The 19,448-nt window shown below is 43.7% G+C and overlaps 1 long non-coding RNA gene across 1 annotated transcript in view; it reads left to right on the top strand.

Annotated features, from left to right (window-relative positions):
* Positions 1-14,955, top strand: part of LOC124625316 — a 277,200-nt gene extending 262,245 nt beyond the window's left edge. The window contains exon 3 of the long non-coding RNA XR_006980711.1: positions 14,886-14,955. This is a non-coding gene — a long non-coding RNA (uncharacterized LOC124625316). The remainder of the gene's footprint in view (positions 1-14,885) is intronic.
* Positions 14,956-19,448: the final 4,493 nt, after the last annotated feature.

Raw genomic sequence — 19,448 nt, forward strand, 5'->3', positions numbered from 1 at the left:
GTGCTTTAATAAAACGCCTAGAAACTTTCTTATGTTATTTAAAAAATTAAAGTGCTCAAAGAGAATTGTTTTTCGTTCTAAAGTTTAGTTAGGCGCTAATGTTGATCTGATTGCACGTAGGAGTAGTGGTTACAGAAAGATCGAGAACTACTGGTGAAGCGTACACAGCTAAATAGGTAGGTTCAAAAATAGTTCAAATGGCTCCGAGCACTATGGGACTTAACATCTATGGTTATCAGTCCCCTAGAACTTAGAACTACTTAAACCTAACTAACCTAAGGACATCACACAACACCCAGCCATCACGAGGCAGAGAAAATCCCTGACCCCGCCGGGAATCGAACCCGGGAACCCGGGCGTGGGAAGCGAGAACGCTACCGCACGACCACGAGCTGCGGGCTAAATAGGTATGTGATTTGCGGGAATACAGGTTACGAACTTTGGTAGACAGCAACAGTGGCTCTAACCAGGATGGCCATTAAGATGAACCAAGGTGAGCTGAGTAATTCAGCGCTGTTTCAAAGCTGTCTACCGTAGTCTCTTGTGAATGGCGATCAACCAGTCTCCCGACAACCCTCGATCAGGTGTGTTCTGAGCCAAGCACGGCCAACATGCGGTTTTACGTTATCTTAATGAAACATAAGGCCATACAGATCTCTGAGTTGGGGCACAGCAAACGGCCTCAGCAAGTCAGAGATGCTGTCGTGGCACGGTCGTAGGTTCCCGGTCAACACGAGCGGTAATACAGCGAAGTGATAAATCAGTCTCGGTGGGCCACCACCCTGCCGTTGTCCAGTTTTGAAACATGCTGGTACACATTTTCCTTCTTACAACGAACGACAACACGATCTTCTCGCAATCAATAAACATTCAAATGGAATTTCTGATTAAGGAACTCTCTGTGTAAGCTTTCAAAAAAATTGTTCAAAGGCTCTGAGCACTATGGGACTTAACATCTGAGGTCATCAGTCCCCTAGAACTTAGAACTACTTAAACCATGTAACCTAAGGACATCGCACACATCCATGCCCGAGGCAGGATTCGAACCCGCGACCGTAGCGGTCACGCGGTTCCAGACTGAAGCGCCTAGAACCACTCGGCCACATCGGCCGGCATGTAAGCTTTCGAAATAAATGTAAGGTAGGTGGCGTTAGTCCCATCTATTTTGTGCAACTGCAGTGAGATGTTAATCATTAGGTGTTCATTCCAATCTGACAGTGGCTAGTGGTGTAGTATTAAGAGGTCTGGACGGACGCTACTAGGTATTTCACGGTCGTTATTGCTCCCAGTAATTTATCGCAAGTAGTGCAGTAAAAATGGATCTCCCCGACTATTTGTGCGACGATGCGCTACATTTATTTGCCTTCAGTGTCAACTGCCAGTCCCCTTCACTATCATTTATTCAAGTCTTTCTGCATTTTGCTATAGTTGCATAGGTAATAGCCCACCCCTTACCTCCCCTTTGCTAGAAGAAATTCCTTAGGAGAATCGCACGCAGTGTTGCTGTACACTTACATGAAGCGAGGTGCTTGCTGGGACTGGAGACAGACACACACACTTTCCTTTTCGGCCGGACGGAGCCAGAGCGCCGACCGCAGTGAGAAGGAGAAGGCCGCCGGGCTGACCCGCTGGCACGCTTTCCTTTCGCTGCGTCCAGTGTCGGCGATGGCGATGGCCGCCATCGGCCATTACACGCACCGTCTGCTGTCCGTCCATTTCTCTTTTCGGCTTACCTTGATGTGTCTGCTCTCATTTTATACCCTCTTTGGTTCTGAAATGTGGCAGTCCCGCTTTACCAAACATTACACGCACACACACACACACACACACACACACATACACACACACACACAGAGAGAGACACGTGCGCGCGCACGCGCAGTGACAGAGTGAGAAAGAGAGAGAATGGGGGAGGAGGGGAGAGGGAGAGGGAGAGAGAGAGAGAGAGAGAGAGAGAGAGAGAGAGGACAAAACATTTGCAGTCTTAATTTTTGATTCCCTACTGAGGCAGGTCGCTGGAGCTCGTTACAAACCAAAAGTCGGGTATACAGCTGGGCTGGTTGAAGCTATGCGGGATCTGCTCCCTGGTATACCTTCTGCCAATGTTCTTCCCCTGCTACCCCTCCTCCTTGTACTCCTCCTCTTCTGAATATTCTCCCCTGCTCCACAGTCTACCTCTTCGACGTGTTACCGTTGTAGACATATGAGACATCTTTCATGACAGTGTCCTATAAAAATCTTCCTTTAAAATCCTTGTGCTTGCTCCATATATTTGCCTTCCTACAGCAGGGAAGAAGTTTCATCCTCGATATTTACCGTCAGATATAATAACATTTCACAAATGAAGTACCGGACATGTCTCACAATAATTTAATTCGCTATATACACTTGGTTAAAAGTACTGTCGTAAAGCATTTAGTCGTACAGAGGACGCTGATTTTCTGAGAATTTATAGTGAACTCTTTCCTGAAGTTATCATGAAATGTGGCACTCACGAATTAGCTGTTAGTCATCTATTTCTATTCTTTTCTCTGTCAATAGAATGGACTTTGTTCCAAGGTCACATGATAATCTCAGAACGTATTATATAGTTTTACCACTATCAAATCTACACCTGCTCAGTAAATATTGTTGTTTGTCTTTTATCATTGTTTTGTTTTGTTTCTGTGGCTAAGTGAACACTGGACAGACTTCTCACGAGCACCACAATTCGATCTCGATACCATGAAAGGGCTTTCCCAACTGCAAAGACTGAGACGGGCCGGAGTTATTCGAGTAATAACAACTGTTACGCTACTTGAAAAAGAAGCAGCGGTCCGGTTTTCGCAAGTATTATTCATGAGTGGGAGATCAGTGTATCGACAGTGAGGTCTCATGAAGACCATGAAGCAGTGATTGGGGAGCTCGTGAAAGAGTCGTTCAAATGAACGCTTCACTCCAGTGAAGTGTGAACTAACCACTCAATTTCAATGAACTGGTACTTCAAACTCTTCACAGATAACACTCCACACTTTTTTCTAGTTCACTCACTCTCTTCCCCTCTCCCTCTCCCACTACATCGGCGCTACGTCACTCATTCTGCCTTCACTTCAGTCCTTCCTCTACTGCCTGTCGACGAATCGCGCGGTGTTTGTGGGGAACGATAGGTTTGGGAGAAGTTGGGGTGGTGAGGGGCGAGGGGAAGGCAGCGTCAGATGCTTCCTGCAGTGCTGACATCATTACCCGCGACTATTTGTGCAGTTATACTTCGCGTCTACGGGTAGCCCACTGTTGGCAGCGATTGCAGACAAATGAATATTAAAGATACAAACGAAGAGGCTGGCTGTGTGAGCAAGCACAGCCAACATGAAAATAAAATGCTTACCTTGTGAGCCTGGAACTGAAGCATGCGTGGAATCCACGCTTGAAAGATAATCGTTCGTGTAGGAACGTTTATCTCGTACACATTATTGAAATAATTACACTAAATGTAAATTTAAGGATTGTCCTAATTATATTTTAAAAAATACATATTTATGAATAAACATCAACGGATTCGGCAAATGTTCAGAGATTTCCGTTTAAAAACACGTTTTGTTCCACTTTTTTTTCCCTGTCAGGCGATTTCTTCTGTCGGTTATAAGGTGTTCTGCCTTCGAGAACACTCTTTCACACGTCGTGGAGGTTGCAACAATACAATGTCGTATTTTTGCAAGTTCAAAGAGCGAGCGGTATACTGACAGCTGTTCAGACCATCACTGAAGCGGATTTCCTCGTCCCTGTAGCAGGGGCTCTTGTAAATATTTGTTCACTTCCACTATTGCAGCAGCTCTTGGGTGTGGATTACTATGCAGCCTGGAAAGCACTTCATCAAATTCTAGCCAGAGACTAGAAGTAGATTCAGTGGTTGGAGCTGCGATTGTTGCAGTAGCAGTGGATGTGTTCATCACAAATTTCTCACAGTTCCTGATCAGGTTTAATTTCACCTTCTCAGCAGAATTTTTATCAGAAAAACCACGTAATTTGAACCGGGGAATCAATGAAGTTGGTTCTGCGAAAATGGAATTTTCCTCTTCATTTCGAAATCGTCGTTTTAGGTCTTAAGCTAACTTTTCGGGCATCTGTTGCACGTATACATGAATATCAGTGTTATTAACAAACCTACAACACCGTTTTTTCAACGAGCGACTAAGGAGTATAACTTTAGCAGTGACAACATTTTCACTTGACATTTCCTCGGTGCAGTCTTCGAAAACTTTCAACAGGTCACAGGCTTGTGTTACACTTGCAATGTCCTCTGCAGTCAGATTTGGAAGATCCGGATAATTCAGAGTGATAACTGTCATTAGGGAATTCTTAACCTCGATTATTATTCGCAGCATATCATAGTTTGTAACAGTGTCCTATTTTAGTGTCAGAACTAGCTCTTTTAACTGTTCCTGCATCTTTCTCAGTTTCGTGCAGGTCTGCGAACTTCTTTTAAAAAATTGAACAATTTTTTATGTTATTCAGAATGGGTTGAATGTGCGGAAGCCCATTCTGAACAATTAAATTGAGTGTGTGTGTTCAAAGCAGGGGATGTGTTTCCAGGCTTTGAGTCTTATAGCTGCCACAATATTAGCAGCATTGTCGCTAACAACACACACGACTTTTTTTTTTTTTAATGCCCCATTCCCTTGTGACATGTCGCAGTTGTTCCGAGAGTTTTTCTGACGTGTGGCTTTCTTCGTATTTAAAGCACTCCAGGAGGGAAGACGCCAGCTCCAGACAAATAACTCTCATTTGTGACTGAAGTCCACCCATCAATTGTCAGCACAACCGCTTCCGCAGAATTAATTTCGACTCTCACAATTTCTTTCATCATGGTGTACTGTTGTTGTAGTAGTGTATTGGAAATGGTCTTCCGAGCTGGCATTCCGTAAGCACCATTCAGTTTGCCTACAAAACTTTGGAAATGTTTGCTTTCCACTATGTTGAAGGGCAAATAATCCTTTACAATAGTCTCCAGAAGTGCGAAATCTATCTCCTGATTTCTTTTGTTCGGAAGAGGTTTATACACAGGTAATGATATTGATGTCCGCATTCTGATAATGAAGTGATACTGTTCTTTTCTGGCACCGACTGCTGTTCGCTTCTGACAATTGCTGGTGTTAGTTCCGCATAGTCCGGGTTATTTGTCCAAGAAGTATCGGAAGATGCAGGAGCAGGGGCGCTAAGTGTCTAACTGACAATGACACTGTTGGATGCAGCACTCGAACATGGCGCGCTAGATTAAATGTATTTCCTCTTTTATATGAAATACACTTAGAACAACAGTTGAACTTTGCTTTCCCATCATCTAAATCGGCGAAGAAACCCCAATTCCACTACTTTTACGCGATCGCGAGTTGCTAGCCACTGTATAAGAGTCAACAGACACAAAAAACTGCTTTCCGAATAAAATAAAGAGGGATTTTACGTGAAATCGTACCAATGACTACAGGTGACAGTTTATGTTTTGAATTTGGAGGGTTATTATTCTCAACAAAAATAAAGTCTACAGGAAAACTTCTGAATAATTACTTTAACATAGGTATATAGGCTTTGTGACAGTGGTAAACATACTCATTCTATTTTGGATTAAATTTTAAAAGGAACATAAAATTGGACTGTATTTCGTTGGTAGCCCTAGTTTTCAGTCCATGAATACAACAAATAAGGTTTCACTTGGCAGATAAAGACTTTTTTGGGCGCTTCATGAGAAAATGTTGAGCAACATTAAACGTAATACCTTCTTTATATGTGACAGGCTTCTCTGTTTATCTTTCATTTGTCCCCTTCGACCATGCTCTATTTAAGTTAACTCAGACGCTGTAAGAGCGTAAAACGTTGCGTGCACGTTACTGCATAGTTAGACCATCTGTTGATAAAATTATGAAGTGTTACGAAGCTTTGTTGTACGAGCGAAGCGAAGCGAGCGCAGTCGCGGTTGAGCGGCGAACTGGGCAACTTCGCCAGGCTTCCGTACTTCATGAATGAACTACTTCATTTGAACGCTTCTCGGCAAAGAGTGAAATGAGTGAAGTAGTTCACGGGACAGAACGAGTTCGACCCATCTCTAGTCTGTAGGACAGTGTGTTATGAAACGACACCGGCATAGTGTTCACTCACACTCACTTTTCAAAGACTACCTACGAAGTAAAAAGAAGGTAGTACGATGTAATCATTGGCAAATAAAGACTACACACAGTAATTTTTAATTTGTACTTGTTTCGAAGTGTACACCACTGACGTCAGGTTTTATAAATGAAACCAACCGTCTCTGACAATGAACAGATGTCCATGTGTCTGATAATGATTGATGAAAATGAAAAGGAAAAAGCAGTCTGAACTTACAAACATTAGAAGAAAAGAGTTAACACGTCACGAAATTCTATTTGTAGAGTTAAAGGACCCGATTTTGAGGGTAGAATCTCTGAACGTTCTTCAGCTTCCTATGTGCCACTCTAGCAGCAGCCGTGAGAATATTGGAAGGGCAAGATATCACACTGGCTCATGAAGAATCATACACGAATGGAACAAGAATAAATTTTCATTTATGGCACAAAGGAAAGCATTCTCTGCAGGATAACTTACAGAGATTTTCAGGGTAAAGTTGTGGAAAATTGTTACCCTCCGTGAAACGATCCCTTCTTCCTTCATAATTTTGCTAATATGCACCAAAAGACTTCAAAGATAACGTGAAGAAATGCGAGTTGCTAACTAATGCACATAACACCACATACATTAGCCAGAGCCAGACCATTACGGTGCTCAAATTTTTCGCGAAAACTCTGTGTGTACTACCTAAATATGAACATTAGTTATTACATCATGATTTTAACTCTAGGCACCATATCTCTTTGATTCCCGTTACGTTGTTCATAATGTTCATATCACTCTACAAGAGTACTCTTTATTATGTGCCTGGCGAAGTGAGTTTATATCTGCTGCTGGCGATGATCATAGTTTTGGGCGTTAAACTGCTACGTCTACATCTACACTCCGCGAGCCAGCTTTTGTTTGTGGGGGAGAGTATTTTGTGTACCACTGCTACGATCCACTTTTCCTGTTCCAGTCGCTAATGGTTCGCGGGATTGCCGGTAAGCCTCCGTTCTGCCTCGCATCTCTGTAACTTTATTTTGGTGGTCTTTTTGCGAGATATTCATAGGAGGAAGCAACAGACTATATTTTTTGACTCTTCTAGGGACGTACATTCTCAGAACTTTGACAGTAAACCACAGAGTCTGGCAGTGGAGTTGGTTGAGCATTTCCGGGACGCTTTCGCGCTTACTCAATGGGCTTATAACAAAAAATGCTGCTCTTCTTTAGATTTTCTCTATTTCCTCTATCAGTCCTATCTGGTGCGGATCCCAGATTGCTAAGGAATATTCAAGCATTAGTCGAATGAGGGTGTTTTGAGCTACCTCCTTTGTAAGTTCCTGATGATTCTTCCAATGGATCTATCTGGTATCTGCCTTATCCGAGATTGATTTTATGTGGCTTTTCCACTTTACATTGTTCCACACGCATATTGCTAGTTATTTATTATTGATTTGACTGTTTCCTGTCATTATTCCGCAATCGTGCAATAATAAAAATTAGCAAAACGTCATATTTGTTTACATTGAGGGTCAGTTGCTATACCCCGCACGAAATATCGATCCTCCGCAAGTTTTCCTGCATTTCACTCAGTTTACAAGCGTCGCGACTTCTCTCGTTATTTACTATGTCCTTGTAAAAACTAACGGCCCTATAACACCCCTTTGAGCACGCCGAAGCTATTTTACGTCTGAAGATTTATCTTCATTGAGAATGACATGCTCCGTTATTTGTGCTAGAAATCTTCAGTCCAGCAACACAGCCGATCCGTTATTCCATACACTCGTATTGTGTTCATTAGGCAGCAATATGGAAAAGTTTAGGACGCCTTCTGGAAGACAAGGAGGGCAGCATCAACTTGGCGGCCGATCCACTGCTTTCTGGGTCTCGTGGACGAACAGAGAGAGTTGGATTTTACACGATCGATGTTTTCAGAACCCATGTTGGTTCGTACAGAGGAGTTTTTCGGTCTCGAGAAACGTTATAATACGCGAGCATGTAACTTGCTCCAATGTCAGAGGTATAGACGTACGGTTATGTGCGTGTGTTCGAGGATCCTGTTTGAAAAGGGGAGCGACCTGAGCTTTGTTCCAATCACTAGGAACGCTTGGCCCCTCCAGTGATGTACGTACACTGCTGCTAGAAGAGCAGCAAGTTCTTTCACATAGGTTGCTTTACGAGTATGTATAATGGGCAATCAAATGGAAACAAGGCAGGTGGAACATAAGTAAGTAAACGGTTTACTACTTCGAAAGTAATCTCCATAAACGTTAATACACTTATCTCACTGTCTGACAAGGGTCAGAGCCTTCATGGAAAAATGTTTGCTGTTGCCTGCGGAACCGTAATTGTTCCCAGGCGCTCACCTCTTCGTCGGAAACAAATCGACGGCCTCGAATGTCTTTCTTCAGAGCTCCAGAAACTTGGAAATCGTATGGTGAAAGATCGTGACTGTATGGAAGACGTGTATGGGCTTCCCAGCGAAATTTCTTCGGGATACTCTAAACAACTTGGCAACATGTGCCTCACAGTGAGATAAACACATTAACAATAATCGAGATTACTTTTGAAGTATTAAACAGTTAACTTTCTTTTTTCCATTTGCCTCGTCTTCCCTCGACTGCCCCTAAAGGAATCGTGGCGGAATGCAGTCAGGTCCAGTGGTCTTTCCTCTGTTGTTCTATTTGGTTTCTTTTCTGTTCCCTGGTCAGTTATTTCGTTTATGTCATTTTGATGTCCGTGCGGTGATTTAAAGGAGGAAGTGCAGTGTGGTCTTCCTCTGTGAAACAGTTTTGAAAATAATAAGCCGGCAGCGGTGGCCGAGCGGTTCTAGGCACTTCAGTCCGGAACCGCGCGACCGCTACGGTCGCAGGTTCGAATACTGCCTCTGGCATGGATGTGTGTCATGTCCTTAGGTTAGTTAGGTTTAAGTAGTTCTAAGCTCTACGGGACTGATGACCTCAGATGTTAAGTCCCATAGTGCTCAGAGCCATTTGAACAATTTGAAAGTAATAGAAACGTCCTGCGTCTTCAGTGCCCTCTTATGACTGCAGCTGTTGATACTTCAACATTGACTGTCTAAACCGTTAACATGGGTACCTTCCGTGAATTTCTGATACGAACTGTTGTGACTGTAACATGTAATTACCCGTTCTGTTATTATGTATTGAATTACTTTCCGCGTCCGTTCGTACGAAAATCTGCAACCGAGATGGTCAGGTCAAAAAGTTAAAAATGTTTTCAGCGGGCAAGGTTCGTCCAGCAGGCGTCATTGTAGTAGCTCCTCCTACATTGCAGTTCTCAGCAGTCGCAGAGAACCTCCTGTGGACCGGACAGGAGCCTCGCTGTAGTTTTGGTTGTTGTTGTCGTCCCAGACTTCCCCTGTTAGGACGTGCCATTCAAGACAGGGCAGGCTTTGAGTTTTGGGCTGGATCCAATATCTAAAATTCTCTCCTCGGAGTTCGTTGTGGGGCGTCCTCTGGGACTTACGTTGATTGCAGGAAGCTTGAGAACTGTAGAAGCAAGAACGGCTGATACGAAGCAGCCCTATTGCAGCTTTCCTGACACTGTAGAGGTAATCCGCCGCAGATACGCCCGCGCCTGCTGAGTCCTGTGTGCCGGGCGGCCGCCGGCTCGAGGCCGGCGACCGGCGACCAGGCAGCTGCGCCGCGTCGTGCGCTGATTCGCGTCTCTCGGGAGAAACCACTGGCTGACCGCGCGCTCTGCTTCTGCAGCTCCGTGTTCCACATCGAACAAGCAACTGATAACGCTTTGCTGGTATTTAATCTATATGTAAAACTGGATGTACACCTATATGTGTGTATGTATGTATGTATGTTCCACAACTCCTCCTAAACCACTGAACTGATTTCAATCAAACCTGGTACGCATGTCACTTACTGTCTGAAAAGAATCGTTTTGGGGTAAGAACCACCTATCTACTAAAGGAAAGGCGGTGGTGGCGAAAAAGCGGTATAACCCAGTATTTGTGAAGGAGAGCACTTAAGGGAGTTGCAACAAATTTTACACATAATTTCAAACATTTGCGAAACCTCTTAGCGCTGACGATCCACACAAAATAATGAAAAGAAAAAGTTTATCACTTACTACGTTTTCGTTGTTCATGCAGTGAAACTGCCGCATAAAGCATGACGTTTTAATTTATACTTTTTTACTACTTTCCCTATTCGCGACACATTTTGTAGATGGTATTCGCATATATCACTGAATGCACCGCAAAAATTACATCATTGTACGACACATAGTTCAGGAGCTATGGCGTCTTTACACTGATATGCGTGAAAGCAGTCCATCATAAATGACGTTTCAATTAGTTACTTCTTTACAACTAAATATATTTACGAAACATTTCGTAGACATTAGATACTTATACCACTGTATGTACCTTAAAAATTAAAACATAGTTCAGGAGATACGACGTCATAAGCATTGAGCTGCTTGAAAATTAAGCTGCAGGGTAAAATTCGCTAGGATGCAAGTGAAATAGTATATAAAATTCTTCTGAAATGTGTTATATATCTGTAAAACATATTTAACATGTGGTTAAATATATGCTAAATATATTTAAAATGTGTGTAAGAGGGCAAAGCAATCGGTAAAAAGCTCATCTAAACGAAATTTGGTAAATGCGTTAGTTGCAATTTGGAAAGATTTATTGTGGGAGTAAGAAACACAGAGCTCCTATTGGGGTTAGCGTGATGACGTATAAAGAGAATGAGGCGACAACGTGTGGGAAGGATATGTGCACAGATAAGGGGGGAAAGGGGAGATGGACAGATAGGGTGGAAAATAAGATGAACAGAGAGAGGGGGAGAAGTATACCATTATTTATTTATGGTTCATTTAAATTTTTATAATTTTCTTGCCTTAAAATTTTCGCATATTGGTACTAAATTTCCTGTAGATAAAAGTAAAGTGTGCTATACTGAGTTTAAAGTTTTTTACATTGTGTGTGAGAAATATATGTAAAGTACTATGTAAATTGTATTATTATGTTAAATAATTTTCTGATGACATTTTGTATGTAAAAGTATTTGGGTGCATAAATTGTTCATGTTGATGTAAATTTGACAATTTAAGAAATGGCCACGCTTAGGAACGACGTAAGAAATAGGTGTTATGTATAAGCCAGTGTGCTTTTGTTTGAAACGAAAGTGGCCTTGGGGAGTGGAAAAGATGGCAATGGTGAATTGGCGCGCTACCTAGAGCAAGGGCGGGAAGTAAGTCGCATTTGTTCTGTTGGGGTACAGTATACGTGGCAACATAGAAAAAGGGTTCTCTCTTATTTAGGTAAAAGCATACTAAATTACAATAGTAGTGGCAGGGTTGTAGAAAGAGATGGACAAAGAGACGAGAAGGAGGAATGCACAGAGAGAGGGCCAGGAGGAAATGGACAGAGTGTTGGGGTGGAGGAGACGGAGAGAGAGTGAAGGAGGAGATGGACAGGGAAATGAGTAAGGAGAAGATGGATGGAATAAATACACAAAGGAGGAGATGGATTGAATAAATACATAACCGGACAATGCCGGATATTCAGCTTGTAAACCCATAAATACTGGCCAACGACAGTCCTAATGGTTCAAATGGCTCTAAGCACTATGGGACTTAATACCTGAGGTCATCAGTCCCCTAAACTTAGAACTAATTAAACCTAACTAACCTAAGGACAGCACGCACATCGATGCCCGAGGCAGGATTCGAACCTGCGACCGTAGCAGCAGCGCGGTTCCGGACTCAAGCGCCTAGGACCACTTCGCCACAGCGGCCGGCAACGACAGTGTCATCTATCTCAAAAGGCCGCTGAGATGTATTATAGAAGCCCATTAGTGTCGATCGTGGGAATGTCCCTTTCGTCAAAAGGCCGCTGAGATGTATTATAGAAGCCCATTAGTGTCGATCGTGGGAATGTCCCTTTCGTCCACACGTCGGAGCTTCCGTGGCATAGTGCGAAGTCACTCACGCGGCCTCTGACAGAAGAGAGGCGAAACGCTCGCGAAATAATTACCCGACGTGCTGCTCCGCGGGGTCAGTCGGAAATCTTTACTGGCTGACCCGGCTCATTATCACTTGTCTACATTCAGCACAAGTAAGTGACGACAGTCTCAAATAGATCCGCGGGTTTGGGTTAACATTCTCTTTGTCCTGTGTTAATAATTAAAGCAGTTTGGCAATCAAAGTAGTTTCAGAAAAATTCCGAGACGCGACCACTGGCCTGCAACATGTGCGCTGCCTAGTTTCTACACGGCCTCTAACTGGCTACTATCACCCCTCAACGATAATCAACTCACCGATAATGGACAGGAATACTGTTCAACTCAGTGAGGAAAAAAGTCGCACAAATATATGTCGCTCAAAATTTCACGAAAACGAATAAAATTTATTGGCATCAAGTAACCCTAGGGAAGTCCACATATTTCAACCGACACCATCCCCACTAGTTACTGACTCTACGCTCTGCTAATTACCGAGTGAGGTGGCGCAGTGGTTACCATACTGGTCTCGCATTCGGGAGGACGACGGTTCAAACCCGGGCCCGGCCATCCAGATTGAGTTTTTCCCTGATTTCCCTAAATCGTTTCAGGTAAACGTCGGGGTGGTTTCTTTGAAATAGCACGGCAGATTTCTTTCCCTAATCCCAGCCTGTGGTCCGTCCCTAACAACCTCGGTGTAGACAGGACGTTAAACCTCCTTCTCCTCCTCCACTGCGTAACCGCCGTCACTCGTCGAGATAATGGTATAGTGCTCAATCACAATTACGCAGCCACGTGCGAGAACACATTTTCGAATGGTACATAGGTCTTCCATAGCAGTAAAGTAATCTCATTGATCACAAAAGATCGGAAACTCTGGACTTTTAAAACGGTCACTACTTTAAAAGACACAGGACGGACCTCGTGTCACCCCACGAGGACTGGTGGCCGACTCCCCGATTTCGAGACCTCCGAAAACGCTCCCCGAAATTGATTATGGCTCTGAGCACTATGGGACTCAACATCTTAGGTCATAAGTCCCCTAGAACTTAGAGCTACTTAAACCTAAGGACATCACACACACCCATGCCCGAGGCAGGATTCGAACCTGCGACCGTAGCAGTCCCGCGGTTCCGGACTGCAGCGCCAGAACCGCACGGCCACCGCGGCCGGCAAATTGATTAACTTTTAGGGGTATCCAGCTGATCGGAGTCAGGAGCATGATGTAGGCATTTCCATTGGCCGTTTCCCACTGCCGCTTATAGCGCTTCTGTCAAGCTCTACTTCCTGCCAGCTCTTCCAGAAGTTTCTCTGCCACTGATGTTGACAATACTGGCGGTCGTGGGAAAACTACTCGCCCTTGAAATCAGCCTTGTCGTCTCTGGACACTTTCATAAGGGTCTCCATCACCCCCTAACGTTGGAGCTCCGAATGACAGGCAATTCCGCCCTTTGCGCTCGCCTCGATCTTTGAGGTACATCGGCCCAAGTCCTAACAAGCGAGACGTGCTATCATGGCTCAGTTTTACTTTCAGTAATGGTCAATACCACGCGCCCGGTTAGCTGTGCGGTCTAACGCACGGCTTTCCGGATTGGGAAGGAGCGTCTGGTCAGCGGCACGAATCCGCCCGGCGGACGTGTGACGAGGGCCGATGAGCTGGCCAGTCTGTCGATGTTTTTTAGGCGGTTTTCCATCTGCCTCGGTGAATGGGGGCGGGTTCCCCTTATTCCGCCTCAGCTACACTATGTCGGCGATTGCTGTGCAAAGAAGTTCTCCACGTGCGCGTACACCACCATTACTCTGCCACGCAAACATAGGCGTTACACTCGTCTGGTGTGAGACGTTCCCTGGGGGGTCCACCGGGGGCCGAACCACACAGTAACCCTGAAAGAGTGGTTCGGTGTGGGGCGGCGGAGGGGTGAAGTGGACTGCGGTAGTCGTCGTGGAGTTGTGGACCACTGCGGCTGTGGTGGGGACGGAGCCTCTCCGTCGTTTCTAGGCCCCCGGTTAACATACAATACAATACAATAGTAAATACCTGTTTCTAAGGCGTGAAGGGACAGCCGTGGAGGCGACTTACGTTGGACCAATACTTGAATATTGCTCGGCTGTCTGGGATTTATAGCAGAAAGAGCTGACAGGACAAATACAGAAGATCCAAAGAACAGTGAGTTTCTTTAGAAGTCCATTCAGTACGCCGAAAGCGTCACGGGAGATGCCGAGCCAGCAAAACAAGCGTTTCGCACCACGATGATGTTAAGTGTTGAAAACACAAGATTGTATGTTCCTTGAAGAATGAGACAACATATTGATTCCTCCTAGGTATATCTCCCCAAAAACATTCCAATGGACAGTCGTAATCCTTGCGAACCATTTGCGACTGGAAAGGGTGGATGGAGAGGGAGGGGATGAAATCGTACGTAGATTATCCTCTGCCTCATAGCACAACGTGGTTTGCGGAGTATAAATATACGATAAAAACGCAACCATAAATACAAAATCGTTGTCAGATACAATTTTATACTAACATGGCGGTGGACAGTTTTAATAAAACAGAAGTTAGTCGTAGTGAGTGGCTAGTAATAGAATCCCGGGTCCTCGTCTCAGGGACACCCTAGGACTAGCAAGCGGAGGCTATGTGACCGCATCCTCAAAACAGAAATGTAGAACATCGTAACCAACAGCATTTATAGCATTTGTTTGCGTATAATTTTGTCCAGTGAGAGGTGCAACCCGTTTAAATAGTCCTTGTGCGACATGAGATGTGAGTGAGACGTGCGTGCCGGCGTGTTGCAGGTGCGGCGACCGACAGACCGCCAGTCCCCTGGGCCCCATGGACCGCTGCCGGCTGCCTCCGCTGCGGTGAGTATAGCACACAGCAAGCAGCGTACAGCACGCACCACCGCTTGATTCAGTACACCTGATTTACTCTCAGCTAGTCGTATGGGCTTCTTCGGGATTTTGTGAAAGCCTGAACCACTGCATTCCACCCCTTTTGTAAGCTAGTCACTTGTTCCTGGCACGCCGTCCCTTCTTCAGATGGCGCACACTTCTTTCCGCTGCAGTCTGTCACGTAACTTCGTTACTGTCACACGTGACGGTGGCGCAGAACCAAACACTGTCCACCGTCGCCTCTGTCTTTCTGTGACGTTTTCACATTTCCAATAACACTTTAAAATCCACTTTCTTTGCTCCAAGGACAAGTACCCAGTCATCTGGTTATTTGAGTGAAGTTATTGGTAACTAAAAGTAAAAAAAAAAAAAAAAAAAAAAGAAAAAGAAATGAACGGCTACACACATTGGGCCTGAGGCGGCCATATAATCACAATTGGATTAGGTTATCATTAATAACTCTTAGTTATTAAAGTTCAGAGAGTGTAAATCCCATTGTGGGACACCCCCGTATATGCTACATTATTCTAACACAGGCTGATACAACACTTTCTTTCTCAAGGGGCTCGACGGCAAGGCAGCAGAAAATTTTTCTTTTTAGTGGAGTGTAGAGAGAAATCATAGCAACAACAAATATCTGAACCATCATTATTTTTGCGTTCAAAAACAATCGATATGTGTAAGTAGTATCTACAAATAAACCTTTTCTGGTATTAACACAAATTTCCATCTGTACTGGTGAAAAAAATAGTAGTCCAAATATTTGAGAGTGTGTGTTGTCTTACAGCTGTGTGTTCTACTTCTTTCTGTCCCAAAGCTAGGTTCACTAGAGGAGCAAAATGTATAATTTTTCCTTGTAGCAGGGGAGAGTGTTGTACGTTGAGGATGTGTACCTAGGAACACATGATCTTTCTTGGTCGGTTTTTTACTCTAATGACCGACTGTAGAACCATATGATGGAATGAGCACTAAAGATCTCTATAAGCAGTTTCTTGCAGTTTATACTTTTTGTTGTGAAGCATGAGATTGTGTTTGGCGCAGCGTTTCTAAATATATCTAGTGCTTTACATTTAAGTGCTGCATATTCTATGAAAGCTATGTAGAAGATATTGTTAATTCTTCAGTTACATAATTTTATCCTGAGTAAAATTCTGTATGTGTTTAAATTGCTTATGTAATGTGTGTACAGCCAAGCCATACTTCGTTGGCCGTGCACTATCCTGTACCTTGTAATGGTAGAAGAACTCCTACCATATAAAGTGTGATATTTTCAAAATAGCTCAGTTTCTTTAATGTCTTAAGAATTTTTCTTGTCTGGAAACTTAAAATTTGTTTTGCTTTCCAACAGGCCGAGATCGTGTTTCTCAACTTGTAACTGGATTTTTGTCATATTTTTACTTAATTCGATTTCCCTTGCTGATTACTAGTGTGTCGCAGAGAAATAGTGTAATAGATAGACTATTAACCACAGCATTGACAACATTTTCGTGGTTACAACATTTTCACATTTCAATAGAATAATTGTTCTGGGCACATGATCAAGTTGTTCTTTGGAAGCATTCTTCACATTTTGTAACCCATTACTTCCTCAAGCTAATTTTTGTAACAATGGAAAAAACTGCAACACACAAAAACTGAATGTAATCATTTAAAAATAGAACAAGAGATAATGTTACGCCTATATTACAGGGCTGGCTAGAGGCAAAAATGTGAAAAGTGTACCAAGGTAAAACATTCTCCCTTACAGAATTTTTAAATTACTCTAATGCTCTCAAATGTATAGCGACTGATAACTATGATCTGCCGGCCGCGGTGGTCTCGCGGTTCTAGGCGCGCAGTCCGGAACCGTGCGACTGCTACGGTCGCAGGTTCGAATCCTGCCTCGGGCATGGATGTGTGTGATGTCCTTAGGTTAGTTAGGTTTAAGAAGTTATAAGTTCTAGGGGACTGATGACCATAGCAGTTGAGTCCCATAGTGCTCAGAGCCATTTGAACCATTTGAAACTATGATCTTCTGTCCACTAAAAAAAACTGTGGTCATCATTCGTAACAGTTTAATCAAGTGACTGTAAGGATGGAAGAAATAATTTAACGGATTTAACGTCACATCGACGAAGAGGTTGTTTTAGAGGAGTATATGATCATACTTGATAAGGATCATCAAGGATATTGATTGCATCCATTGCAAAGAACCATCCAGACATTCACCTTAAATGATTAAGGAAATCCAAAAAAAAAAATTAATCTGTATCGTCGGAATGGGTGTTGAGCTCCGGTCTTTCCAAATAATAAGTCCAGTGGTTTAAACACTGTGCCACCTCGCTTGGCACAGGCCTACAAGATGTTTTCGCATTGAATCAACACCAGTACACCAGCAGTTAAATGTAAATGAGACAGATGGTAAAAAAGTAAGTGAACTGTTTATTATTTCAAATAATAGTCATAATTTTTAATGCATTTATATGAGGGTGATTCAAATGAACACCTTAAAACTGCTATAACATTTTTAATTGTTACAATGAACAAAAAACTTAAGTGTCATTTTTCGACATAGTCTCCCTGACGTTCAGTGCATGTATTCTACTACTTTTAATGTGCATAGATACCATGATGAGAGAATTCTTCTGGTCGTGTGTGTAGCAAGCCGTGCGCTGCAGTTTTCACCTCTTCGTCACTTCTGATAGATGCCTGCCCCCCTTTGCTTCTGTGAGTGCCCCTAGCAAAAGTCACTAGGAGCGATGTCTGGTTAATAAGGATGATATACCAGTCATTCAAATTTAATTTACTGTATAGTCTCAACTGTCTTACAGGCCGTATACGGTCAGGCGTTGTCATGTTGTAGCAATAAGCCTTAAATCAGTAGTCCTCGTTATTTACTCCTGATTTTAGGGCGAAGGTGATTTTTCAGCATGTCTTAATAAGAAGTACTGATGAACGTCACTCCCATATCCATGTAATGCTACAAAATTACTCGATTTGTATCCCAGAAGAGAAGATGACTTTTTCAGCAGATGGTTGAGTATGTAATTTTTTTGGTTTCGGTGATGAGTTGTGGCGCCATTTCTTGCTTGACCTTTTCATTTCTGGTTGGTGGTACTGGACCCAAGTCTCATCGCCTGTGCCTATTTTTCCCAGCAATGCATCACCCTTGACATGGAAACAATGCAAAAATTCCCCAGACCTTTCTATACGGCAGTCAACTCACGTGGCACCCATATTGCAGAAACTGTATCGAAGTGTCGTACATTGTGAACAATATTGTGCCCTGAACTGATAAGAAAACTTCAAATTCGAGGCTATTTCGTTCACAGTTACGCGTCTGTAAGGCAACGGCCTTGCCACAGTGGATACACCGGTTCCCGTGAGATCACCGAAGTTGAGCGCTGTCGGGCGTGGCCGGCACTGGGATGGGTGACCATCCAGCCGCCATGCACTGTTGCCATTTTTCGGGGTGCACTCAGCCTCGTGATGCAAATTGAGGAGCTACTCGACCGAATAGTAGCGGCTCCGGTCAAAGAAAACCATCATAACGACCGGGAGAGCGATGTGCTGACCTCACGCCCCTCCTATCCGCATCCTCAGCTAAGGATGATATGGCGGTCGGATGGTCCCGATGGGCCACTTGTGGCCAGAAGGCGGAGTACTTTTTTACGCGTCTGTCCTCCTTTACAAGCTCCTCCACTAGCTCAGTGTTCTCGTCCATCACTACACGCTGAGACTACCCTGGTCTTGGAGCATCTTCCACGTAAGTTACACCGCTTGGTACTCTAATCATACACTTGCTGCAACGACAAACACGAATCACCGTATGGCACTGTCATTCTTCGATGAATTCCGATTGGTGTGACTCCATCAACACACAAGAAACGCATCACAGGTGGCTGCTAAATCGTAGTGCATGTTGATGACAGTGGGGCGGCTATCTTGTTGGGAACACTGATGGCTTCTCCTGCTTTGTAGCATCAATCTGCCACCTCTCGGTCATTTTCTCAACATCAAGGAACACTACTGCCACCTAGCAACTGCACTACAAAACTTTTCGAAAATTTATGGAACTCTTATTTAAAAGTTTTCATTTGAATCGCTCTTGTCCAACAGTGAGACGCATGCTGCCATGTTGTTTCGAGTAGGCTGCAGAAATCTCGCGGTGAGCTCTTACATACTCTCAATAAAGTCTCGATCTCTCCCTATGTGATTTCCGTATTTTTGGAGCCCTGAAGAATGACTTTGGAGGCCATAGATATGTTTCGGACAAAGAGATACTCACCTGAGTACAATCACGTTTCCATAGGCAACCGCAAACATCTTTCCATGAAGACATCGACGTGTTGTCTCACAGTGGGATAAATGTACTATTAGGTGCGGCGATTACTTTTGAAGTTTACTTATTTCTTCCCATCTGTCTTGTTTTAATTTGACTGTCCCTTATATATGTCACCTGCAATAACAATTAGCCATATAAATTCA

This window comes from Schistocerca americana, chromosome 1 (genome assembly GCF_021461395.2).
Source record: "Schistocerca americana isolate TAMUIC-IGC-003095 chromosome 1, iqSchAmer2.1, whole genome shotgun sequence".
In the NCBI taxonomy this organism is placed as follows: domain Eukaryota; kingdom Metazoa; phylum Arthropoda; class Insecta; order Orthoptera; family Acrididae; genus Schistocerca; species Schistocerca americana.